Genomic DNA, 27,711 nt, shown 5'->3' on the forward strand with positions numbered 1-27,711 from the left:
TTTCAAGAAAGTACGCTCCCCAGAACGCTTCCCGGTTCGCGAACCGGGCGCACTCCACGCAAAAAACAAAAAAAACGGTATATTTTTTTTTTGCCCTGCGAGACCCTTTCAAAGCCTCCACATCAAACCTAGGGGGTCAGGGACGATCTACTATGCCCCCTTATGGTCATTTGCCCCTTCGCTTTGGCCTCCTCTTGTCTCTCGATCCTACCGAGAGACAAGATGGCGGCCGCTACGGACTGTTTGGAATGTTTACAGACGCCGAAGAACCAATCAGCTTCGCAAACCTCCGTAACGCGAAAAGTACGCGAAGCGGAGCGCTGTTACAGATATATATCTTTTTTTGAACGTTAATTTCTCAAAATCCACTGGAGCACATATATTGAGACCTAGCAAAGGCACATCGGGCTACCAGTCCCTACAATTTTGCCAAGTTTCGTGCAAATCCATTCAGCCGTTCGATTATTATTATTTTATTTTTTTTTGCCCCGCGGGGCCCTTTTAAAACCTCCACATCAAACCTAGGGGGTCAGCGACAATCTACTATGCCCCCTTATGATCATTTGCCCCTTCGCTTTGGCCTCCTCTTGTCTCTCGATCCTACCGAGAGACAAGATGGCGGCCGCTACAGACTGTTTGGAATGTTTACAGACGCCGGAGAACCAATCAGCTTCGCATCACAAAGCTCCGTTGCGCGAAAAGTACGCGTACTGGAGCGCTGCCCGGTCCGCTGTTACAGATATATATCTTTTTTTAAACGTTAATTTCTCAAAATCCACTGGAGCACATATATTGAGACCTACAAAAGGCACATCGGGCTACCAGTCCCTACAATTTTGCCAAGTTTCGTGCAAATCCATTCAGCCGTTCGGGCTAAAAGTGAGGCCAACCGCCCTATGGAAATTAACATGGGAAAAACGCGTTTTGGGACCCCCCTTTTTTCTCGGCCCCCCCTTGACGAACCCCCCCAATATTTTCAGGGGCTGCTCAGAAACAAAATGTGCCATTTTCCTGAAAATCTCAGCCAATTCCGTCCACAAACGCCAAAGTTATTAGACATAGAATTTTCAAAAATCCCATAGAGAAAAAATCCTAACTATATATACCTACTGGCGACCGCCAGTAGGTAATATATATGTAAATATATATATATGAACACTAACTCCAGTTCTCCTTTCACTCAGGATACCAATACAAGGACTCTGGTCTTCATTTATAAAAGATTCTCTATTATTGTTTCGGTACCTTGGTAACGCGTTTCGCCTGTGTCCACAGGCTTGCTCACACCAACAATGCAATTGCTATTCCTCCATTTAAAGAACTACAAGTATCCGATCACGTGGCTCACTGTTTCCAATGCAATGGAAAACAGAATACATCTCCCATCGTGTTAAATTTAAATTGAAGGAAATAGTTGTCGTGCACAAGAATTTTGAAACAGTTTAAAACATTACACCTTCATGTTTCAACTTTGCTTTGCTGTCTAAATATATGTCATAACACAAAAATATTGTTAACATTTTCGGGTGTTTTTCCCATAATATAAATTTTTGTTCAGCCAAAATTTGATGACAAGTGCCTTATTTTATCCAACAACTTGTTGGAGTTCCTTCAAATACTACAATGTGCAAAACTGGCAGTGGGCATAAGGTGCAATTATCATTTTGTTAAAATTCATATTAAAATTCACATGTTTTATAGATATTTGTACCACTAGAGACCTCTATAATAATATATTCTTTCTATTGGGGACAATTTCATCCATGTTCAATGACCTGTTCCGTTTGGATAGAGTGCCAGTGCACCATGCGTTAAGGATTTGGATTTTCATGACATCAGAGAGATGGGTCCATATACATAATAAAGCTGACAAGCATTACATAAGTAAATAAAACATTATTGTGCTAGTGCAATGTGCAAAAGTGCAATGTGCAAATATTATCAATACAGTACAATAAATGACAATTCAGTGCAAAGTATGAAAAAGTGCAAGTGCTATGACCGTAATTAGCTTAAAATTCATCATCAATTCCAATATTTTGGACCTGATTACTTCCAAGAAAACCTGCTGGTGCATTTTGGTTTAGTACCCTCAATTCCAAATATTGGATTGCATTAATAACCATGATACCACATAGTGATATGGGAACTCCAACTGCTGCAAACAATCTATTTATTTTTGTCTTTCAATTTCTTTTACACTATTATCTTAACACGGCAACTTAATTCATTTAAAATCAGATTATGAATTCTCTGAACTTGTTAAAATGAGCCATTTTCATATGGATACTGCTAGTGACTTAGGTGTACATGCAAATCCTCATCTGTGTTCAATCCGGATGGGATTCCGGTGTTAAAAAGCATTATACATTTAGACTCCAGTTGTTGCAATCTTTTCTGTCTGTTCCAGCCTCTTCTCATTTTAGGAACCTGTTCTATTGCAAAATAGGTCAGATCCTGTAGTCTGCATTTGTGAATCTCATTAATATGGCGCGCCACCGGATAGGTCTTATCGCTATTTTTTATCGCTCGCATATGTTGCAGGATGCGAACGTGAACCATGTGGATGGTGCTTCCTACGTATAGCTTTGGGCAGGAGCATTTAAGAATATAGACCACATGTTCACTTCGACAATTTAAGAAACATCTGATTTTCCATGGGTTCACCATTAGTAGGGGCGTTACATGTTTGGTGTTTTGAGCAATAGAGCAGGCTTTGCACTTTTGGCATTTGTAAAAGCCTGGATTTGCTTTTAGCCAGCTATCGGATTTAATTAATTCTGGGCTACTGTCCACCAACTCTTGCCTCGTGGATTTAGCCCTTTTGAAGGTTACCTGGAGCCTCTGTTTGACTACTGTGCCGAACATTGGATCACTCCTGATTTAATGCCAGTGCCTACTCACACAATCTCTCACTTTTGTGCGGTAGGCACTGTATCCGGTGATTAATCTTATTTCCTCATTGTCATGTTTTTTGATTTCTGCTTTTTCTTCTTTGGGTTTCAACAAGACTTCTCTTTCGATACCACTAACTTTTTGTAGTGCTTGATTCAGGTCCTGCTCTTTATAAACCCTTTCCCCAAACCTTTTTGTTAAAATATTCTGGGCTTCCTCTAGTGCCTGCCTCTCACTGCAGTTTCTTTTCATCCTAAGATATTCCGCCTTAAGGAATGCTCATTTTAAGGTAAGTGGGGTGAAAACTGTTTGCATGCAGGATGGAATTTCCTGCTGTTGCTTTCCTGAATGTGCATGTGTGTAGTGTGTTATTATTTATATAAATTTCAAGGTCTAAAAAACTTACTGACATCCTGTCTATGGTATCTGTGAATTTTACATTTAATGAGTTGTTATTCAATTTCATGACAAAATCTTTTGCCGACTCCTCTGAGCCCTCCCAGACCACAAAAAGGTTGTCTATAAACCTTTTCCACACTATCACATTTTCGTTCCATTCCTGTGCATGGTCAACTTTGAGCACCGGCTCCTCCCACCAGCCCATATGAGAATTAGCATAGCTGGGGGTGAAGCAGGTGCCCATCACCTTTCCGCAAACTTGTCTATATGTCTCATTTCCAAATAGAAAACAATTATTTTCTAGGCACATTCTGCCCATCTCAATCAGCATTCTAGAATGTTGATATAAGGAAATGTGTTGTGTGTCCAAAAAGTGATGCATAGCATTCAGTCCTGCCTCATGTTTGATACTCGTATATAATGAGGTAACTTCAAGCGTTACTAACAAATAGCTTTCTTTCCAAATTAGTGTTTCAATTTTGCTTAAAAAATCTCGAGTAGCTGGGAGTTTCATAACCAGTTCCTGCAAGAAGTGATCCAGATAAGTTGAGGTTGTTTCAAATAAGCTTCCAGTGGTGGAAATGGTAGGTATATGTATGAAAAGGTGTATGTGATTGTCACGTGGATGATGTCATCAGTGATGTCATCAGTGATGTCATTTGAGATGTCATCAGTGATGTCACTGACCATGTCATGAATGATCTAATATGTGACATCATCAGCAGTGGATTGCGGGTGCGCGAAATATAGTTAGTACAACTAACTATATAGGAGCAATTTCAATGGTTTTGTATGACTGAAATGTCCAGCTAACTATAACACCCCTAAAACTTATAGTTTTTTGAGTGAATTTCAAAGGTTTTTTAAAAGCTAATTCCTAACTATATAAGGCCTGAAACCTATGGTTTTTTCAGTGAATATATATATATATATATACAAATCACCAGACATACACGCAATATCCGCAGCGCAAACACAAGCCCTCCAGTGGGACGTAGGTAGGTAATGTTATTCTCCAACAGCATGGATGGGTCTTAATCATATGCTAAATGCGAGGATCAGTCACAGCAGGGTTTAAATACATTTGGGTCTTCAACAGTGAAAAAGGACTACACGTGCCATACACAGCATTAATACTAGAGAATGTGTTTTTCTTTTTTTCTTCTTTTTCCAATATCAGGGACCAGGTAACGTTTTTACTTATTTAGTACTCTTCAAATTGTACGGATATCGTGTGGATGTCTGGTGTTGTGTTGTGGCTGTGACGTCACCTACAAGCCCCAACCCGCCACGTTGGGCTTCCCTTTGTCACAACTGCATCTGGATATATATTATATATATATATATATATTTGCCACCAAAATTACAACAGAAACACGGAGCACTCTGCACGATATTAAAAATACAGTTTTATTGCCGATCTCACCAGTAGACGCATTTCGGCAAACTGCCTTTCTCAATACTGATTCCCAAGAAGGGTCATATGATTGATCTTTAAAATATGCTGCACTCACTTCTATTGGATTGCAAGTCATTAACTATGGAGATGCACTGTCCTTTCTCCATATCCTTCTTACAGCAAGTGTGTAGCCATCTTTGAATCTTGCAGTCCAAATTAATGGCAGTGTCTTTGGTCATATTGCAGCTTAAATAGCTCGAAATGAAATGAAATGAAAGATAACTTATATTGCGCAACTAAAACCCGAAGGCATCAAGGCGCCTAACAGACAAAAGTCTTCAAAAAAGGCAAAAACAAAACTACAGCTCTTATTACTAAATTGAATCACCACAAGACATAATCTTATAATAACGATCTGGCTATGTATTGTCCTTCATTCAATTCACACATAGGAGCAATATATACACAGACTGTGTTTTCTTATAAGAGTGTGTTGTGCGGTGATTCCATCTAGTAATAAGAGAAACTTAAGCTGCAATATGACCAAAGACACTGCCATTAATTCAGACTGAAACATTCAGTCATAATCCACTACCTGAGTGGGATACAAGGTCAATGTATTAGTATGTTCCCTACAGTGGTGGGGAGCACACTGTATTCTTTAAATACCCCTCACACACCAAAAGGGCCCTCGGTATCATGCTTCATCATAGGGGTCTTCACATCCCTCTATGGAATGCGGCATGCTACTAACCAATGGCTACGCTGGAGCACTGATGGAATCGCTATGTGTGGTGTGTGAGGGTTTTGAATGGTAAAGTGAGTGGTAGGGTCAGATGTGAATGGGTACGTGAATATTAAAAAATACCTGGCACGTGAGAGCTAGAAAGAATTGTAGTATACCTTCGTGCTGGTATTGCTAAAAAGGGTGTAGTGGAGGTCTTCTGTATTCAATGTACACAACCTCCTCTGTGCGTCGACATGTTTGGAAGCGTAAAGCTTCTTCTTCAGGACGGGGTGCACAGATCCCCACCTTACTCACATCTAAATGATATAATGCTCTTAGATTACAGGCAAATTATGTGTAAAAATGAGAAAACTCGACTGAATGTCTCTATTATGGTAACTAGTTTCCAAAGCATTAGTTCCTGCAATGAGGACCTGGACACGTTCTCTCTCTACTCCCCCTTTGTTACATATAGTATTCAGACAGCGCACAGCTGTGGGAATTAGCAAGAAATTCTAGCAAAAAAACTCTAAATACTGTTAAAAGTGTTTGCCAACCCCCTTCTTTTCTGACACATACTAGTATATATTTTTGGACACTAAGTACACACTCTAGACCTACTTTAATCACCACACTAAACTCAGCAACATGATAGATGACACAGGCCTCACCTTTGGAGAGGATGAAATTGATAAGATCCTTGCGGCAGTCAACCCATTTGAGGGTTTGAGTAACACCGAACCAGGACCAAGTGTAGCAGACTGAGATGAACTAACCAACCTAAGAAGAACTCAGATAAAAGCAGCCCTACACGGTCTGTTTATGACCGAGTATTTGAGGACTAATGTGGCCACACAGGGTCTGATTATCCAAAACAAACCTTTTATTTTTCAAAACGACAAGGTTTTTAAAAAAGACTGGTCACTCATCTCGTGGCACTGCACCAGGGACTGGCTAGTCCTAATAATAAAACAGTCACGAGAATAGCGCAAGAACCAAAAATTGACATTCAGAAATTGGAGGTACAACTCAAATCGTACCAATCCGATGCCACCCTTAAAAAACGGTTAGAAGAACTCCACCGACAAATGACGGACTTTGAAGTGACTTTGAAACAGAGACAATTCAACAAGCTCAAAAAGGACAAGGAACGTCTTACAGATGAAAGAGCCTACCCTTACACCAGGGATGACTACACATAAAAATATTAATACAGTGATCTGGATAGCAATGCATCAGACGGCAGCTCCAACGTATCTAACTCCCACAGGAATAATTCCTACAGGAACCAAAGAGGAGGCCAACGACATCAGACACTGTTCCATCCGAGACAGAGATGATGAGGAGGCTATGAAGGCCCAGCAGCATATCAAAATTGCCAAGGCCCACCAGCGTTCCAGCAATACCAGTATGGACCAACACCAATGGGGGCCCGTTCCAACAGTGATCACCAGAATATGATGGTAACTTCTATGGACCACCGCCTTTTTAAAGGTCACGCCCAGGACCCTGACGTGGCAGGAACAGGAGGGGCAACAATGTACACTGGCAGCAAGGAGACACAGAGGATCCCCGTGTCGCAACAGGGAGCATGACCGGCTCACTCCAGAACCAAGCCTCCACCAGCAAGAGGGGCACCTAGTGGTGAATATAACCGCTTTCGAGTTAAGAGAAACCCAAAGGGCAGCCCTTGAAAAGGGTCTAGTCTTTGTGCCCACGAACAGACTGGATACCTTTAAAATTGACGCAGAAATGCAGGAGTTCGTACGGAAATTGAAACTTCAGACCTTCTTCAAAAACAAGGAGGACATTTCCCCAACATCCTCAGACACAAGTCTAAGGTTAAAATCCATGTTTTCTCCACCTGACGCTACCTACCCAGTGGAGCTACTGGCTTTTGAAAAACAGTGATGGCAGACCTGGGTCAACTTAACACAGACAGCAGCGGCGTCTTTTGGAACACCAGTAGACTGGGGAAGGAAGCCATCCGCCAACTATCTGACAACAAGGAAATTATCATTAAACCCACTGATAAGGGAGGGGCGATAGTGATTCAGACTTCACTAGCCTACGACCATGAATGCCGCAGACTCCTGTCAGACAGAAGGAACTGCACCATTTTGCAGGAGGACCCAATGAAGTCCTTACGAATCAGGATCACGGGAATGGTGAAAGAAGCTCTAGCACACGACTGGCAGTCCAAGAAGGAGGCTGAGTTTCTGGACCAGAAATCACCTAGACACCCTATTTTTACACCATTCCGAAGATACACAAGAACCTGGAACATCCGTCAGGGAGACCAATAGTCCCGGGTATTGGTTCCATTCTTGAACCCCTGTCTAAATTTGCGGATGCGTTTCTATGCCCACTGGTCCAGACAACAGATTCCTATCTAAGAGATACAAAAGCGATACTCCAACTATTACAACATCTACCTTTTGATCCGGAGAAACAACTGCTCCTGAGGAGATTCTATTTTCCGGACCCTGGGAATACCAGACTCTCAGAAGCCTCGCAATGGAATGTAATACCCTGGCACTCGCAAAAAATGGCTTCCAATATGAAACAACTCTCTACTTACAGAGGCATGAGACCAGCATGGGGAGCACTTTTTCTCCCAGCTTGGCTGGTCTCTATGTCCACCATTTGGAGAATAGCAAGATTCTCCACCAGAGTAACCCCTACAAGCAGAACATAAAAACCTGGAAACGTTACATTGATGATGTGCTGGTAATTTGGGAGGGTGATAATCAATCCATTGAGCAATTCATGGAGTGGCTCAACGCACAGAACCCCTTCCTGAATTTCACCAGCACCTCATCCCGTGACCAACTAGCCTTTCTGGATCTTAACATCTACCCAGAAAAGGGGAAATTGAAGACAACCACACATTTCAAACCTACATCTAAAAATTGTTTGTTGAGGTATGATAGCTTTCATCCACACCATCTATGTGACAATCTCCCTTATGGTCAGCTCCTTCGCCTCAGACGTAACTGTACCAACCTTAGTGACTATAAGGCACAAGCAACAGACCTAAGATGTAAACTCTCAAATCAAAAATACCCTGCGCCCATCATAGACAGAGCAATGAAAAGTGCTTGCATTAACAACAGGTAGGCACTCCTGGAGGAAAAGATCCAAAAAGACTCTAATGCCAATTTGTGTGACCGCCTACAACACTCATTCTAATCAGATTTCTAAAACCATGAACAAGCACTGGAGAACCCTTGTGTTTGGCGACCTACATTTGAGAAACCACTAATCGCTCCTAAGATGGGCAGAAATCTGAAGGACATGCTGGTCCATACTCGGCCCCATACTGGAACAACCACTCAATCTGACAAATCAGCCGTTCAATGGGTCCAGTGTCACTACAGTTGCCACTTGCCAAGAAAAGTAAATGGCTGAAATTCAGGAATGGCAGTGAATTGAAACAGAGGAAATTTACCAACTGCAATAGCCGCAATGTTGTATACATGATCACATGCCCATGTGGCCTTGAGTACATTGGCATTACGTCGAGACCAGCTAAGATCAGAATTGGTGAACATAAAAGCAATGTTAGATGTAAGAACAGCATGACAAAAATGGCGTCCCACTTCTTATCGGAAACCCATACAGTAAAAGACCTACATTGGACAGTAATAGAACAGCTACCTTCAAAGAATGGTCTTTTTGAGAAGGAACAAAGTTGGGTTTTTTGCTTGGGGACCAACACCAATGGATTGAATGATGATATTCCGTGGAATCAATTAAACTAGAAACTTCTATGTATCCACTTCCCCACAGGGGTCACTATTTCCTACTGAAGAACCACCCATGATGATATGAACTCAGATTACACTGCCCAGTGACGTGTACTTATGACTATCAAAACTATTACTGACATTTGGTTGCCTCTTCCAATGGTTCAATTATCCTTCAATAGAGGTAAATTGTCTTTCTTCGCAAGCCACTACTGGGTTCTATCTGCAAAACCTCTGGTTTATGTACATATTTTTGTATTACTTCTTGTGAGGAATATTGGATTGATTATACAGCATAGCGCTAGTCCATTATTTTTTTTTGAGGCCAGTACCCACCAGGACATGGAACACCCGGTATTCCAACAGAATGCCCAATGTCTATCTTGTCAGCCATTTTTTATGAATAATTTTCCTTGCCACCTATTTTCCTAAAATATTCCCCAAACTTCAAGAATAAAGGTTCACTCAATGCAATTAAACCATGGGCTGAGTTCATAATGATTAACTATCCCAATAGCCAACACATGCGCAGGACGCGTTGCGGGTCGGCGTTTCAGTTTCCAAAAACCGTACCCGAACGTGCATGCGCTGGCAACTACTGTCTTTCTTCCCACACGATCACGGAGAAGACGCCCCTTTCCCAAACCGGGGCCGGATCCAAAAGAAACACTCCAGCTGGCATGTAGTCTTCGGGCCGGCTGTTTTCAATCGACAAGTGATTACCAATTAAGGAAAGTATTTCTACCGGCCCGCCGCGCTCCACATTCAACCACGGATCCGCGGACGGGCAAGTCGTCGAAGGTAGTACCGCCCTACTAGTAAGTAAGGAATAGCCGAGCAAAAATCAAAAAGAGCTCCACTACTGCTACAAAGTTAGTACTCTGTTAGGCGCTAACTGAAGGATGTGTCTTTTTCATCTGCTTATTTTTTCAGAGTGCTATTAAGCACTGGGTCCCTCCGTCACATAGGCTCATGAAGCCATTGGCCATGTTGTAGCAAGTATTTTTTTTCTCCCCTTTTACCCTTTCAAACTTGAGCTTTCACTTACCAAAGAATACCACAGCAACCAGGGGATATATTATAGAGTGTGTGCTTTATGTTTAATGTTCATGTGTCTGGTATTTGTCCCTTTTTTTCAGGGCATTGCACCGGAATGATTAGGATGACAAATATGTCTAGAGTTTGTACATTCACTTTTATAAGTGACGACTCCGACATGATGGATGTCACTATTTAATATCCCATGTACCCTTTTTTCTGTGTTCTTTTCCAGGTCCTCATTGCAGGAATTAATGCTTTGGAAACCAGTTTCCATAATAGGCACATTCAGTCTAGTTTCCACATTTTATACATATTTTGCCTGTAATCTAACAGCATTATACAATTTTGATGTCAGTAAGGTGGGGATCGGTGCACCCCGTCCTAAAGAGAAGTTTTACACTTCAAAACATGTAAACGTACACAGGAGGTTGTGTACATTGAATACAAAAGCCCTCCACTACACCCTTTTTAGCAATACCAGCACAGAGGTATATTAAAATTCGTTCTAGCTCTCATGTGCCAGGTATTTTTTAATATTCACGTACCTATTCACATCTGACCCTACCACTCACTTTACCATCAAAACCCTCACGCACCCCACATAGCGATTACATCAGTGCTCCGGCGTAGCCGTTGGTTAGTAGCACAATGTATTCCATAGAGGGATGCGAAGACCCCTATGATGAAGTATGACACCAAGGTCCCTTTTGGTGTGTGAGGGGTAATTAAAGAACACAGTGTGCTCCCCACCACTGTAGGGAACATACTAATAACTTATTTATTTATTTATTTAATTTGTATAGCGCGTTATAACCACCGGGGTCTCTAAGCGCTGTTTGTCCAGATTACGTAGTGGGGTTCGGTATTTACTTGATCTTAACACAACGCATAGAGGCTACTCCATGCTTGCTTGAACAGTACGGTTTTTAACTTTTTTCTGAAGGATAACAGATTGCATTCCTTCCTTAGTTCTGGGGTCAGTTTGTTCCATAAAACTTGACCTTGTATCCCACTCAGGTGGATTCTATTTGTTTGTAAACTATAGTCAAATTAGTGGCCTGCAGATAAAGTGCAAAAGATGGTATTATGACAAACTCAAAACTGAAGAAAGAATTGGTTCAGACCAACCCGCTAATCTTCACCTCCTTGAGGTGCCAAGTTGAGAAATGTAAACCTCTGCTGATTCTGCATGCTCCTCATCTTGTGGAGGGTTTGCTGAATGATTAGAAGGCAAAGTTTCAACAGGTGGCAATGCAGAACCATCAGAGAAAGAAGATGTAGGTCACAAGTGAGATTTAACATTAGTGAGGGCATTGAAAGCGTTCTGGAAATCTCTGTCGAGGATGTGCTGAGTCACTAGGACAGAGTGTATTGAAGAAGTCCTTCTTGGACTCCACGCCATGCTGGAATGCCTGGATTGCGGCAATAAGTGCACACACGTTGATCCAATCCCAAATCAAAACAATTTTCTACCATCAAGTATGTTGTAAAATCCTTCCATTCACTATTATTTTCCCTTTCACTTTTTCCATATAAATCCACTAACTTAGTCTGATTCTTATAATAAGTGCGTCGACAACACACACAAGTGAAATTTGGCCTCTCACTTGATTTCACCTCAAACGTCGCAATTTCCCTCTGGAAATTATCTGTACTGGAAACCTGTACACTATCTTCCACATTACTCTCTTCTTCTTGGTCAATTTCAACATTCTCCTCTTTACTTCCAAAGTAACAAAACTCAATTTCTTCACATATATTCTTCACATCTATTTCAGAACCATGCAAAAGAGCAGCGCATAATTGTTTAAGCATAATTGCTGGACTCTTAGCATAATACAACATTCTAACTAATTTCCTCACTTTATTATGATGCACTGCTAGCATCCTGAAATGATGAAAAACACTCTGGCATACTCTCCTGGAAAGACAAGCCAGTGAATGACCATGCAAACCTATCACTTCTCTCACTCTGCAAGGATCTAATTCTTGCAACAACTTCATTTTCTGCTTCAAACTTTTCTTATTAAATGACCGTATAAAATCACAAAGCAAATTGATGGAATCCTGTCGTACACTGCAAATACTACTACACTTCCAGGTGTACACAGGACCCTTAGGACGTCTCCCTAAAACCTCCTTACCTAACACCTCTTCTATCTCTGTTCTCACAAGTTTTTCTTTTTCAACTGGACAACCATCTTTCACTTCATAAGCTCGACCACTGGTGTCAACTGCATGCACCAAATCATTATCCTGGAAATAACTCTCCTCATTAAAAAATGCCTCAGAGCTTGAACTATGCATCCATTCTCCAGAAAAAACTTCACAAAAATTACTACGATTAACTATTCTCTTCCATCTACTATTTCTTTTGAAATCATAAATTGCCTTGTTTAGCTTCCTAATTCTATTGATTGTCAAAATAAATAACTTACGTTTAATTTCAAATGCCTGATCAATAACTTTCTCAACTATTTTTTTTCTCTTATAAAAAACCACTTTCTGTTGACCTTTCTTAATATTTTTTAACAAATTCCCAATTATCCTGTTGCGGAACATTCGTTTACGAATGTCCCTAAACTGTTGTTTCCTTCTACTTTCATGCATAGAGTTATCTCTTACTCTAGCAGTAACATTTCTCATTGGCCTTTCCTTACCATTTGAATTGTTTCTCCTTTTCTGGACTGAAACATTTTCTGTAGTAATATTTTTTTTACTAGACATATTTCTTATGACTGTTTTTGGACTCTTACCCGGTGCTTTCTTGGTGACTTGACAAATCTTTTTGTTAGAGGACTGCTGCATTATTCCATGGTCCTGCTGTCTTTGACGTTTTGCAGCCTTTCTCACTCTTTCTTTGCTTGGCATCCTAAAATCTTGAAATAATCTGCAGTTGAATCTGTGGTAAAATATAATAAAAAATGTTATTAACCACTATTACCCAACAGTAAATTAATAACAGTCATCAAAAACTTAACACACTACTTAAGTATATAATATACTGAAGCCTATCTCCAATTTTTCACTGAACAGGACTCATCTCTTCTTAACCTTGGATAAACCTCACCTACTCTGTGTCCCCTGCACATAATTAAATGTAAAGGGGCAGATTTATATTAACTAGCACATCCCCAGGGATGCACCAGTTAACGTGCACCGCTGCTCTGCCACCCACGGTGTGCCGCATTTACAATCAGATAGGACAAAGCTACATCAAAACCCTGCGCCTGCTTGAAGCAGGCATAGATCTTGACGCAGGTAGGCTGAAAGCTAAAGCAACAACTAAGTGTCGTGTGCAGAAGTTACAAAAAAGGAAAAATGGCGTTTAAGCCAGTAATGAGCCCATGCTAACTTAACACAGAGTAAAAATATCCAGGATCTACATCAGTTTGGGGTTCACGAACCTGGCAGGTACAAGGCACTAAGGCTTTCCACCGTGCATGTCTCATCCCAAATCATATGTTGTTTGTGAATGAAACAATTTCCCAGACCAAATGCTTTGGATTGGCTACTTCTAAAAAATTAAACACCCCTACTATCCCGGAGTTAGAGGAATATGATAGTTGGAGTAATTTTACTCGTTGTCCATTAAAGATTTACAGGCCCTACTCCGTAATTCTTCCTTTAACATTTCCAGTATAAATCCAAAAGGTTGACTGCTTTGGCAACGTGCCTTATCCACGGTTTAATAACGCTGCCTTTTGCTTTATATAAGTTTTCAAATTGTATGAAATATATACCAATAGGTCGTTATTAACCTTTAGGTAGTGGTTTTCTTCATGAGGTCTGGTCGCTTCCATACACATACAGATTTTCAAAGATGATCCAGAAGTTTATCTGAATGGAGAGGAATGCACTGAGACGCCAGATCATTCACTAATGTGTAGGCACATACAGTTACACGGTTCATGCAACAAACACCGACCAAATATGGCTTGCGTGTTGCAAGGCACACCAGTTCCTGCTATCATCCCCACGTTCAAGTTCTTGGAAAATGGTAGTTATTTGATGCTCAATAATGAAGATTGTTCTGGGTTAATTAAAAGTATTCATTTTATCGTAACAGTAAATGAACGGGTTATTTGCTGCAGAAATGTTCTATTTCCTCCCACACATGAACATACGGAGTCTTCAATCTGGCCACAAATACCAACCTTGGGAGCACATTTCAACGGCATGACAAGAATAAGAGCTCTTTTGTCTCAGAGAGAGGTGGCCTTGACTTCGGCCCGTGAAACTTTCGTGCTTCACATAGCGAACCCCCGTACAGAGTTGCAGACCCTTTTAAATACAGATTCGCCTTTCCATTTCAGCAAGATGGTTCGGACTATCTCTAACGCGTCCTCCACAAAGGGCCTGGCGCACTTTTTTAAAGTTGTTACCAGTGGTCTCGTGACTTCATTTGAGAAAATCTTTGGAGTCATCCCTGCTTTCTTTCATTCTATTTTTTCCACTCTGCTTCGTGGATTCCCATTTTTACTTGCATTACCAGCGGACGCTCTTGTGCTTTTTTACATTTTTAAATATGGATGTCCCTCCTGTGCAAGCTCCCGCCCTGCAGCTGCTGACACTGTTCCGCAATCGCATGCTAGAATATTATGGCACAATGCCGTTGGCGATATTAAGCACGGCATATGGATTATCATTTCGATTCTCCTACTTCACCTGTGTCCAGCCTGTATTTCACTGCCTGACCTGTGATTTCCATTGGGCCATTGATTTGTGTCTCTGCGGACCGGTTTCTCCTGACGTCGACTTTAATCAGCTGATGACTCCTATCATTACTCACGAGTTGGTTTGTCCTGGCGAAAGGATTATGGCTGTGGCATTGATGCATGGACTAATTGGTCCCTGGAATTTACTGGCGGCAACACAGTCTTTCTTGGAACAGAGCTTTCTTGAAAACCCACCGAGCTGTCCTCTGATGTTGATAGAGGATCCGGTGCTGGGAGAGCACGTATGTTCTTTTCCGCTTTTAAATTGGATGGCTGAACTCTTTTCGGATGAAGACGGTGACTTCCTATTGGAGGCTGTTGCAGCTTATTTTGCATACACAGTTATGTCATAGACCTTTTTCATGTTTGATATGCTGAGTACTAGCATTTCATTGACAATTCATTGACGTATTTGTCAAGTTTTTATTATTTAGCTTGCCTATTGGCTTAATACTCGATAAAGTACTTGGCTGTTTTATTTTTCTTTAGCATTAAATTTTCCTAGTTTTTAATGTTTTACCTTGCGGACCGTCCACATATAAACTTGCAATCTGCTCTCATGAGATGGCACTTCTATTATCTTATTCAGTTCGTTTCCGGATCATGGGGAGGTGTCATCTAGGTCCTGGATATCTTTACACCGTGTTAAGTTAGCATGGACTCATTACCGGTTTAAACGCCATTTTTTCCTTTTTTGCAACTTCTGCACACGACACTTAGTTGTTGCTTTAGCTTTCAACCTAATAGTTCATCGTGATTTACATGACAATAATATGTTATTGCTCTACTATCTGCTTTACTTGTTAAACTATATCTGTACAGCGAGTGCTGAAGTTTCAAGAACAACACGATACAGAATTGTTATGAGGTCTGATCTCCACGACTTCATACTCATAACATAAGTGCAGCTTCTGCCAATTCTGGGCATGAGGCGGGTTTTATATTGCTTTGCTGAACACACATACACAACACTTGATGCGGTTCACATGAAGAGAGAGCTGGTGTATGCTGATGTGATTCCTTCAAATCTAAGACACTAAAGTATCGGCACGCCCTAAACCAACACAAAGAGACCTTCTTAGCAAATAATATATTATGTGTATTAGGGAGGGTGAGATATAAGCAGCCGCGGGCCGTGGAGGGAGTTACGGTGGGGCAGGGAGGCGGGGAGGGGGAGGGGCAGGGTGGAGCCCTCTCCACCCTGCCCCTCCCCCTCCCCGCCTCCCTGCCCCACCGTAACTCCCTCCACGGCCCGCGGCTGCTTATAAGTGTTGCTAACTCTTATTCATTTACAGCATGTTAACATACTGTCACCATTCGCTTTTTATGTACTACTAACTATGCTGGTAATTTTGCTACTGATAATATGTGTACTTGTATTATCTAAGATACTACGCCTGAGAAGACGGCATTAGTAAATAAACATTTCAAATACACATGTGTTCTTCTTAACTCCATGTTCTGGTTTCTAAGAAATATATAACGACCGACTGTTCATGAGTTCCACGTATCCTGAGGTACTATAAGTTCATATTCTGGATTGTCTAAACATTGAGAGTTTGTTATATCCAATGTGACACTGTACCTAGCTTGCTAAGGGGTTTTGATTACTAAGGTGAGTTTTGGGACACCCTAATTCGCCGAGGTTCCAATCCTCTGTCCACAGTTCTGTCTGAGAACAGAAACCCTGCGACAGGGACACCCCTGAGCCTTGCTGGAGCTTCATCACACTTGCGATACAACTCCAGCAATGCGCCACCTTTACGGCACAGATACGTCACGCATCTGTGCTGTTTTTGCCCCATGATGCGCCGCATTGTAAATGCAGCACACCATAGGTGACGGAACAGCGTCACAGAATGACTAACACATCCCTGGTGATGCGCCAGTCATCATAAATCTATCCCTATGCTTCTTATCTTGTTAGAAATGAACCGCCATATGTATCATCAAAGTTTTTTGCATTTCCTAAATAGCGAACTTTAAGGAATAAATAGCGATTCTTTACCATTCCTAGTTTGCGATGACCTATTTGCTAATTACAAATTACCCATTCATTTCCATGCAGCAGGAGGCCCATAGGAATGAAGGTGCAATTTGCGATTAGCAATTACCTCATCGCAAATTACGAATTTTTCCGAGGGTGCAGGGGTGTCTCAAGAACACCCTGCTGCACCCCTGAAAAAGAAATTTGGGGGCATATGGCGCACATAAATTTTGAAAACATTCCTTTACCTCAAAAACGATTTTCAACTCATAATTTGAAAACACTGCACATGGGGAAATGACTTAAAATGTCCTTAAGACACATAAAAGCGTTTTTTGATTGCCTTTGCAGCATGTTTCAGTCACCTTTAACATGCCTATGTAACGCAAACATTCAAAATCTAAATTTGCCATGCACAGGTGGGAGCATATTTGCAAGCAATTTGCTCCACAGACAAACTTCTTACATTGAAATGGGAAAAATAACATCAGAGACTCTCAATTACCTTATAAAGAAGCAGACACCATTATGTCCTTCTCATCAATATTAAAACCATTGCTTTTTCTCAAAAACGATTTACAAGTCATAATTTGAAAACACTCCACAGCTCCTATGCACATAAAAGCCCTGTCAGTACTAATACTTCACATTTTCTCCAATTACAATTTCTCAAAGAAACAAAATCTATTTGTAAAACACTTGAGACAAAGCAACATTTGAAAAACACAACTTTCTTCATAATTTTCTCCTTAAAGCACACTATTTTCTATCTAAATTAAAGAAATCTTTTCTCACCTTAGCAAATACTTTGAGTTTCAAAACAGTCTCAGAAACACACCAATTTGTCTTCAGCAGAGCAAAAGGTATGCACTCCAGAGTCTGCAGCTATCAAAAGCACAGAAATGCTGTAATTCCTCACACATATCTCTCATGTCACCCAATCAAAACTCTTCCCTCACTTTTTTTCAAATGAAAACCCTTCCCCCCTCTGCCATTTCATGCCTTTTCTGCATAGCAACCACCTCTTGCAAGACCTCTGGTGTTTGCAAGTTCACACAACAATGTTGCAATTGAACTCTGAACTCTCAGTGCACCTGCATATCCAGAGCATTCTTTCATTTAATGATTTTTTCTTCGCCACTCAAAATACATCTTTCAACGAACTCATCCATGCACACTAACTTTCTGTTTTCAGCAATCAAAATCCACCAATCACTCTTACTGCTTCATTAACACAGAAACTCCTCAGTTTTTTTCATTTTACACTCCCATTTTTTCAACTGCCATTTCATTGCCACACTTCATCTGACTGCAGGAGAACCTTCTCTCGCCATGTTTTCTGTCTGGATTGTTGGACATAGTTATATCTATTGGGCTCAAAGGTACGCTGAAAACAGGAATTTACCTAACCTCAATTTACAAGATGTGGAAATTAAGTGGTTTGGCCACAGAGGATTAAAATGTCACCAATTGATACCATTGGTGAAAACCTTTATGCATTTGCCAAAACCTGACCTGTTAATTGTGCACTGTGGAGGTAATGATTTGGGCACTTTGACTGGGGTAGGTCTGGAAATGCTTTTAAAGGACACCTTTGAGCAATTGATGGCACTTTTTCCTCAGACTGCCTTGGTATATTCAAATATATGCCAAAGACAGAAATGGAGGTGGTCGAACCAATTTTGTCCACAAATTGAGAAATCGAGGAAGCATGTAAACAAATCTGTTTCAGCTTACATGAGAGACCATGGAATGGGCTCCCTGTACAACAATAACTTGCGTTACTACATGCAAGATATCTACAGAGGAGATGGAGTTCACTTCTCAGATGAGGGCAACAGAGTTTTCATTTTGAATTTAAGACTGTGCATTGGTACCTACTTATAAGTACCTAAATGTACCATAAACCCAAAAGCTCTTCTCAGAGCTACCCTACATCTGATCACTCACAATTATTATTTTACTCTAACTTTTTTCACTAATTTTCAAGAAAGTACGCTCCCCAGAACGCTTCCCGGTTCGCGAACCGGGCGCACTCCACGCAAAAAAACTAAAAAACCGGTATATTTTTTTTTTGCCCTGCGAGACCCTTTCAAAGCCTCCACATCAAACCTAGGGGGTCAGGGACGATCTACTATGCCCCCTTATGGTCATTTGCCCCTTCGCTTTGGCCTCCTCTTGTCTCTCGATCCTACCGAGAGACAAGATGGCGGCCGCTACGGACTGTTTGGAATGTTTACAGATGCCGAAGAACCAATCAGCTTCGCAAACCTCCGTAACGCGAAAAGTACGCGAAGCGGAGCGCTGTTACAGATATATATCTTTTTTTGAACGTTAATTTCTCAAAATCCATTTGAGCACATATTTTGAGACCTAGCAAAGGCACATCGGGCTACCAGTCCCTACAATTTTGCCAAGTTTCGTGCAAATCCATTCAGCCGTTCGATTATTATTATTTTTTTTTTTTTTGCCCCGCGGGGCCCTTTTAAAACCTCCACATCAAACCTAGGGGGTCAGCGACAATCTACTATGCCCCCTTATGATCATTTGCCCCTTCGCTTTGGCCTCCTCTTGTCTCTCGATCCTACCGAGAGACAAGATGGCGGCCGCTACAGACTGTTTGGAATGTTTACAGACGCCGGAGAACCAATCAGCTTCGCATCACAAAGCTCCGTTGCGCGAAAAGTACGCGTACTGGAGCGCTGCCCGGTCCGCTGTTACAGATATATATCTTTTTTTAAACGTTAATTTCTCAAAATCCACTGGAGCACATATATTGAGACCTACAAAAGGCACATCGGGCTACCAGTCCCTACAATTTTGCCAAGTTTCGTGCAAATCCATTCAGCCGTTCGGGCTAAAAGTGAGGCCAACCGCCCTATGGAAATTAACATGGGAAAAACGCGTTTTGGGACCCCCCTTTTTTCTCGGCCCCCCCTTGACGAATCCCCCAAAAATTTTCAGGGGCTGCTCAGAAACAAAATGTGCCATTTTCTTGAAAATCTCAGCCAATTCCGTCCACAAACGCCAAAGTTATTAGACATAGAATTTTCAAAAATCCCATAGAGAAAAAATCCTAACTATATATACCTACTGGCGACCGCCAGTAGGTAATATATATGTAAATATATATATATGAACACTAACTCCAGTTCTCCTTTCACTCAGGATACCAATACAAGGACTCTGGTCTTCATTTATAAAAGATTCTCTATTATTGTTTCGGTACCTTGGTAACGCGTTTCGCCTGTGTCCACAGGCTTGCTCACACCAACAATGCAATTGCTATTCCTCCATTTAAAGAACTACAAGTATCCGATCACGTGGCTCACTGTTTCCAATGCAATGGAAAACAGAATACATCTCCCATCGTGTTAAATTTAAATTGAAGGAAATAGTTGTCGTGCACAAGAATTTTGAAACAGTTTAAAACATTACACCATCATGTTTCAACTTTGCTTTGCTGTCTAAATATATGTCATAACACAAAAATATTGTTAACATTTTCGGGTGTTTTTCCCATAATATAAATTTTTGTTCAGCCAAAATTTGATGACAAGTGCCTTATTTTATCCAACAACTTGTTGGAGTTCCTTCAAATACTACAATGTGCAAAACTGGCAGTGGGCATAAGGTGCAATTATCATTTTGTTAAAATTCATATTAAAATTCACATGTTTTATAGATATTTGTACCACTAGAGACCTCTATAATAATATATTCTTTCTATTGGGGACAATTTCATCCATGTTCAATGACCTGTTCCGTTTGGATAGAGTGCCAGTGCACCATGCGTTAAGGATTTGGATTTTCATGACATCAGAGAGATGGGTCCATATACATAATAAAGCTGACAAGCATTACATAAGTAAATAAAACATTATTGTGCTAGTGCAATGTGCAAAAGTGCAATGTGCAAATATTATCAATACAGTACAATAAATGACAATTCAGTGCAAAGTATGAAAAAGTGCAAGTGCTATGACCGTAATTAGCTTAAAATTCATCATCAATTCCAATATTTTGGACCTGATTACTTCCAAGAAAACCTGCTGGTGCATTTTGGTTTAGTACCCTCAATTCCAAATATTGGATTGCATTAATAACCATGATACCACATAGTGATATGGGAACTCCAACTGCTGCAAACAATCTATTTATTTTTGTCTTTCAATTTCTTTTACACTATTATCTTAACACGGCAACTTAATTCATTTAAAATCAGATTATGAATTCTCTGAACTTGTTAAAATGAGCCATTTTCATATGGATACTGCTAGTGACTTAGGTGTACATGCAAATCCTCATCTGTGTTCAATCCGGATGGGATTCCGGTGTTAAAAAGCATTATACATTTAGACTCCAGTTGTTGCAATCTTTTCTGTCTGTTCCAGCCTCTTCTCATTTTAGGAACCTGTTCTATTGCAAAATAGGTCAGATCCTGTAGTCTGCATTTGTGAATCTCATTAATATGGCGCGCCACCGGATAGGTCTTATCGCTATTTTTTATCGCTCGCATATGTTGCAGGATGCGAACGTGAACCATGTGGATGGTGCTTCCTACGTATAGCTTTGGGCAGGAGCATTTAAGAATATAGACCACATGTTCACTTCGACAATTTAAGAAACATCTGATTTTCCATGGGTTCACCATTAGTAGGAGCGTTACATGTTTGGTGTTTTGAGCAATAGAGCAGGCTTTGCACTTTTGGCATTTGTAAAAGCCTGGATTTGCTTTTAGCCAGCTATCGGATTTAATTAATTCTGGGCTACTGTCCACCAACTCTTGCCTCGTGGATTTAGCCCTTTTGAAGGTTACCTGGAGCCTCTGTTTGACTACTGTGCCGAACATTGGATCACTCCGGATTTAATGCCAGTGCCTACTCACACAATCTCTCACTTTTGTGCGGTAGGCACTGTATCCGGTGATTAATCTTATTTCCTCATTGTCATGTTTTTTGATTTCTGCTTTTTCTTCTTTGGGTTTCAACAAGACTTCTCTTTCGATACCACTAACTTTTTGTAGTGCTTGATTCAGGTCCTGCTCTTTATAAACCCTTTCCCCAAACCTTTTTGTTAAAATATTCTGGGCTTCCTCTAGTGCCTGCCTCTCACTGCAGTTTCTTTTCATCCTAAGATATTCCGCCTTAAGGAATGCTCATTTTAAGGTAAGTGGGGTGAAAACTGTTTGCGTGCAGGATGGAATTTCCTGCTGTTGCTTTCCTGAATGTGCATGTGTGTAGTGGGTTATTATTTATATAAATTTCAAGGTCTAAAAAAGTTACTGACATCCTGTCTATGGTATCTGTGAATTTTACATTTAATGAGTTGTTATTCAATTTCATGACAAAATCTTTTGCCGACTCCTCTGAGCCCTCCCAGACCACAAAAAGGTTGTCTATAAACCTTTTCCACACTATCACATTTTCGTTCCATTCCTGTGCATGGTCAACTTTGAGCACCGGCTCCTCCCACCAGCCCATATGAGAATTAGCATAGCTGGGGGTGAAGCAGGTGCCCATCACCTTTCCGCGAACTTGTCTATATGTCTCATTTCCAAATAGAAAACAATTATTTTCTAGGCACATTCTGCCCATCTCAATCAGCATTCTAGAATGTTGATATAAGGAAATGTGTTGTGTGTCCAAAAAGTGATGCATAGCATTCAGTCCTGCCTCATGTTTGATACTCGTATATAATGAGGTAACTTCAAGCGTTACTAACAAATAGCTTTCTTTCCAAATTAGTGTTTCAATTTTGCTTAAAAAATCTCGAGTAGCTGGGAGTTTCATAACCAGTTCCTGCAAGAAGTGATCCAGATAAGTTGAGGTTGTTTCAAATAAGCTTCCAGTGGTGGAAATGGTAGGTATATGTATGAAAAGGTGTATGTGATTGTCACGTGGATGATGTCATCAGTGATGTCATCAGTGATGTCATTTGAGATGTCATCAGTGATGTCACTGACCATGTCATGAATTATCTAATATGTGACATCATCAGCAGTGGATTGCGGGTGCGCGAAATATAATTAGTACAACTAACTATATAGGAGCAATTTCAATGGTTTTGTATGACTGAAATGTCCAGCTAACTATAACACCCCTAAAACTTATAGTTTTTTGAGTGAATTTCAAAGGTTTTTTAAAAGCTAATTCCTAACTATATAAGGCCTGAAACCTATGGTTTTTTCAGTGAATATATATATATATATATACAAATCACCAGACATACACGCAATATCCGCAGCGCAAACACAAGCCCTCCAGTGGGACGTAGGTAGGTAATGTTATTCTCCAACAGCATGGATGGGTCTTAATCATATGCTAAATGCGAGGATCAGTCACAGCAGGGTTTAAATACATTTGGGTCTTCAACAGTGAAAAAGGACTACACGTGCCATACACAGCATTAATACTAGAGAATGTGTTTTTCTTTTTTTCTTCTTTTTCCAATATCAGGGACCAGGTAACGTTTTTACTTATTTAGTACTCTTCAAATTGTACGGATATCGTGTGGATGTCTGGTGTTGTGTTGTGGCTGTGACGTCACCTGCAAGCCCCAACCCGCCACGTTGGGCTTCCCTTTGTCACAACTGCATCTGGATATATATTATATATATATATATATATATTTGCCACCAAAATTACAACAGAAACACGGAGCACTCTGCACGATATTAAAAATACAGTTTTATTGCCGATCTCACCAGTAGACGCATTTCGGCAAACTGCCTTTCTCAATACTGATTCCCAAGAAGGGTCATATGATTGATCTTTAAAATATGCTGCACTCACTTCTATTGGATTGCAAGTCATTAACTATGGAGATGCACTGTCCTTTCTCCATATCCTTCTTACAGCAAGTGTGTAGCCATCTTTGAATCTTGCAGTCCAAATTAATGGCAGTGTCTTTGGTCATATTGCAGCTTAAATAGCTCGAAATGAAATGAAATGAAAGATAACTTATATTGCGCAACTAAAACCCGAAGGCATCAAGGCGCCTAACAGACAAAAGTCTTCAAAAAAGGCAAAAACAAAACTACAGCTCTTATTACTAAATTGAATCACCACAAGACATAATCTTATAATAACGATCTGGCTATGTATTGTCCTTCATTCAATTCACACATAGGAGCAATATATACACAGACTGTGTTTTCTTATAAGAGTGTGTTGTGCGGTGATTCCATCTAGTAATAAGAGAAACTTAAGCTGCAATATGACCAAAGACACTGCCATTAATTCAGACTGAAACATTCAGTCATAATCCACTACCTGAGTGGGATACAAGGTCAATGTATTAGTATGTTCCCTACAGTGGTGGGGAGCACACTGTATTCTTTAAATACCCCTCACACACCAAAAGGGCCCTCGGTATCATGCTTCATCATAGGGCTCTTCACATCCCTCTATGGAATGCGGCATGCTACTAACCAATGGCTACGCTGGAGCACTGATGGAATCGCTATGTGTGGTGTGTGAGGGTTTTGAATGGTAAAGTGAGTGGTAGGGTCAGATGTGAATGGGTACGTGAATATTAAAAAATACCTGGCACGTGAGAGCTAGAAAGAATTGTAGTATACCTTTGTGCTGGTATTGCTAAAAAGGGTGTAGTGGAGGTCTTCTGTATTCAATGTACACAACCTCCTCTGTGCGTCGACATGTTTGGAAGCGTAAAGCTTCTTCTTCAGGACGGGGTGCACAGATCCCCACCTTACTCACATCTAAATGATATAATGCTGTTAGATTACAGGCAAATTATGTGTAAAAATGAGAAAACTAGACTGAATGTGTCTATTATGGTAACTAGTTTCCAAAGCATTAGTTCCTGCAATGAGGACCTGGACACGTTCTCTCTCTACTCCCCCTTTGTTACATATAGTATTCAGACAGCGCACAGCTGTGGGAATTAGCAAGAAATTCTAGCAAAAAAACTCTAAATACTGTTAAAAGTGTTTGCCAACCCCCTTCTTTTCTGACACATACTAGTATATATTTTTGGACACTAAGTACACACTCTAGACCTACTTTAATCACCACACTAAACTCAGCAACATGATAGATGACACAGGCCTCACCTTTGGAGAGGATGAAATTGATAAGATCCTTGCGGCAGTCAACCCATTTGAGGGTTTGAGTAACACCGAACCAGGACCAAGTGTAGCAGACTGAGATGAACTAACCAACCTAAGAAGAACTCAGATAAAAGCAGCCCTACACGGTCTGTTTATGACCGAGTATTTGAGGACTAATGTGGCCACACAGGGTCTGATTATCCAAAACAAACCTTTTATTTTTCAAAACGACAAGGTTTTTAAAAAAGACTGGTCACTCATCTCGTGGCACTGCACCAGGGACTGGCTAGTCCTAATAATAAAACAGTCACGAGAATAGCGCAAGAACCAAAAATTGACATTCAGAAATTGGAGGTACAACTCAAATCGTACCAATCCGATGCCACCCTTAAAAAACGGTTAGAAGAACTCCACCGACAAATGACGGACTTTGAAGTGACTTTGAAACAGAGACAATTCAACAAGCTCAAAAAGGACAAGGAACGTCTTACAGATGAAAGAGCCTACCCTTACACCAGGGATGACTACACATAAAAATATTAATACAGTGATCTGGATAGCAATGCATCAGACGGCAGCTCCAACGTATCTAACTCCCACAGGAATAATTCCTACAGGAACCAAAGAGGAGGCCAACGACATCAGACACTGTTCCATCCGAGACAGAGATGATGAGGAGGCTATGAAGGCCCAGCAGCATATCAAAATTGCCAAGGCCCACCAGCGTTCCAGCAATACCAGTATGGACCAACACCAATGGGGGCCCGTTCCAACAGTGATCACCAGAATATGATGGTAACTTCTATGGACCACCGCCTTTTTAAAGGTCACTCCCAGGACCCTGACGTGGCAGGAACAGGAGGGGCAACAATGTACACTGGCAGCAAGGAGACACAGAGGATCCCCGTGTCGCAACAGGGAGCATGACCGGCTCACTCCAGAACCAAGCCTCCACCAGCAAGAGGGGCACCTAGTGGTGAATATAACCGCTTTCGAGTTAAGAGAAACCCAAAGGGCAGCCCGTGAAAAGGGTCTAGTCTTTGTGCCCACGAACAGACTGGATACCTTTAAAATTGACGCAGAAATGCAGGAGTTCGTACGGAAATTGAAACTTCAGACCTTCTTCAAAAACAAGGAGGACATTTCCCCAACATCCTCAGACACAAGTCTAAGGTTAAAATCCATGTTTTCTCCACCTGACGCTACCTACCCAGTGGAGCTACTGGCAGACCTGGGTCAACTTAACACAGACAGCAGCGGCGTCTTTTGGAACACCAGTAGACTGGGGAAGGAAGCCATCCGCCAACTATCTGACAACAAGGAAATTATCATTAAACCCACTGATAAGGGAGGGGCGATAGTGATTCAGACTTCACTAGCCTACGACCATGAATGCCGCAGACTCCTGTCAGACAGAAGGAACTGCACCATTTTGCAGGAGGACCCAATGAAGTCCTTACGAATCAGGATCACGGGAATGGTGAAAGAAGCTCTAGCACACGACTGGCAGTCCAAGAAGGAGGCTGAGTTTCTGGACCAGAAATCACCTAGACACCCTATTTTTACACCATTCCGAAGATACACAAGAACCTGGAACATCCGTCAGGGAGACCAATAGTCCCGGGTATTGGTTCCATTCTTGAACCCCTGTCTAAATTTGCGGATGCGTTTCTATGCCCACTGGTCCAGACAACAGATTCCTATCTAAGAGATACAAAAGCGATACTCCAACTATTACAACATCTACCTTTTGATCCGGAGAAACAACTGCTCCTGAGGAGATTCTATTTTCCGGACCCTGGGAATACCAGACTCTCAGAAGCCTCGCAATGGAATGTAATACCCTGGCACTCGCAAAAAATGGCTTCCAATATGAAACAACTCTCTACTTACAGAGGCATGAGACCAGCATGGGGAGCACTTTTTCTCCCAGCTTGGCTGGTCTCTATGTCCACCATTTGGAGAATAGCAAGATTCTCCACCAGAGTAACCCCTACAAGAGGAACATAAAAACCTGGAAACGTTACATTGATGATGTGCTGGTAATTTGGGAGGGTGATAATCAATCCATTGAGCAATTCATGGAGTGGCTCAACGCACAGAACCCCTTCCTGAATTTCACCAGCACCTCATCCCGTGACCAACTAGCCTTTCTGGATCTTAACATCTACCCAGAAAAGGGGAAATTGAAGACAACCACACATTTCAAACCTACGTCTAAAAATTGTTTGTTGAGGTATGATAGCTTTCATCCACACCATCTATGTGACAATCTCCCTTATGGTCAGCTCCTTCGCCTCAGACGTAACTGTACCAACCTTAGTGACTATAAGGCACAAGCAACAGACCTAAGATGTAAACTCTCAAATCAAAAATACCCTGCGCCCATCATAGACAGAGCAATGAAAAGTGCTTGCATTAACAACAGGTAGGCACTCCTGGAGGAAAAGATCCAAAAAGACTCTAATGCCAATTTGTGTGACCGCCTACAACACTCATTCTAATCAGATTTCTAAAACCGTGAACAAGCACTGGAGAACCCTTGTGTTTGGCGACCTACATTTGAGAAACCACTAATCGCTCATAAGATGGGCAGAAATCTGAAGGACATGCTGGTCCATACTCGGCCCCATACTGGAACAACCACTCAATCTGACAAATCAGCCGTTCAATGGGTCCAGTGTCACTACAGTTGCCACTTGCCAAGAAAAGTAAATGGCTG

The sequence above is a fragment of the Lissotriton helveticus genome, chromosome 12, assembly GCF_964261635.1.
Source record: "Lissotriton helveticus chromosome 12, aLisHel1.1, whole genome shotgun sequence".
NCBI lineage: Eukaryota > Metazoa > Chordata > Amphibia > Caudata > Salamandridae > Lissotriton > Lissotriton helveticus.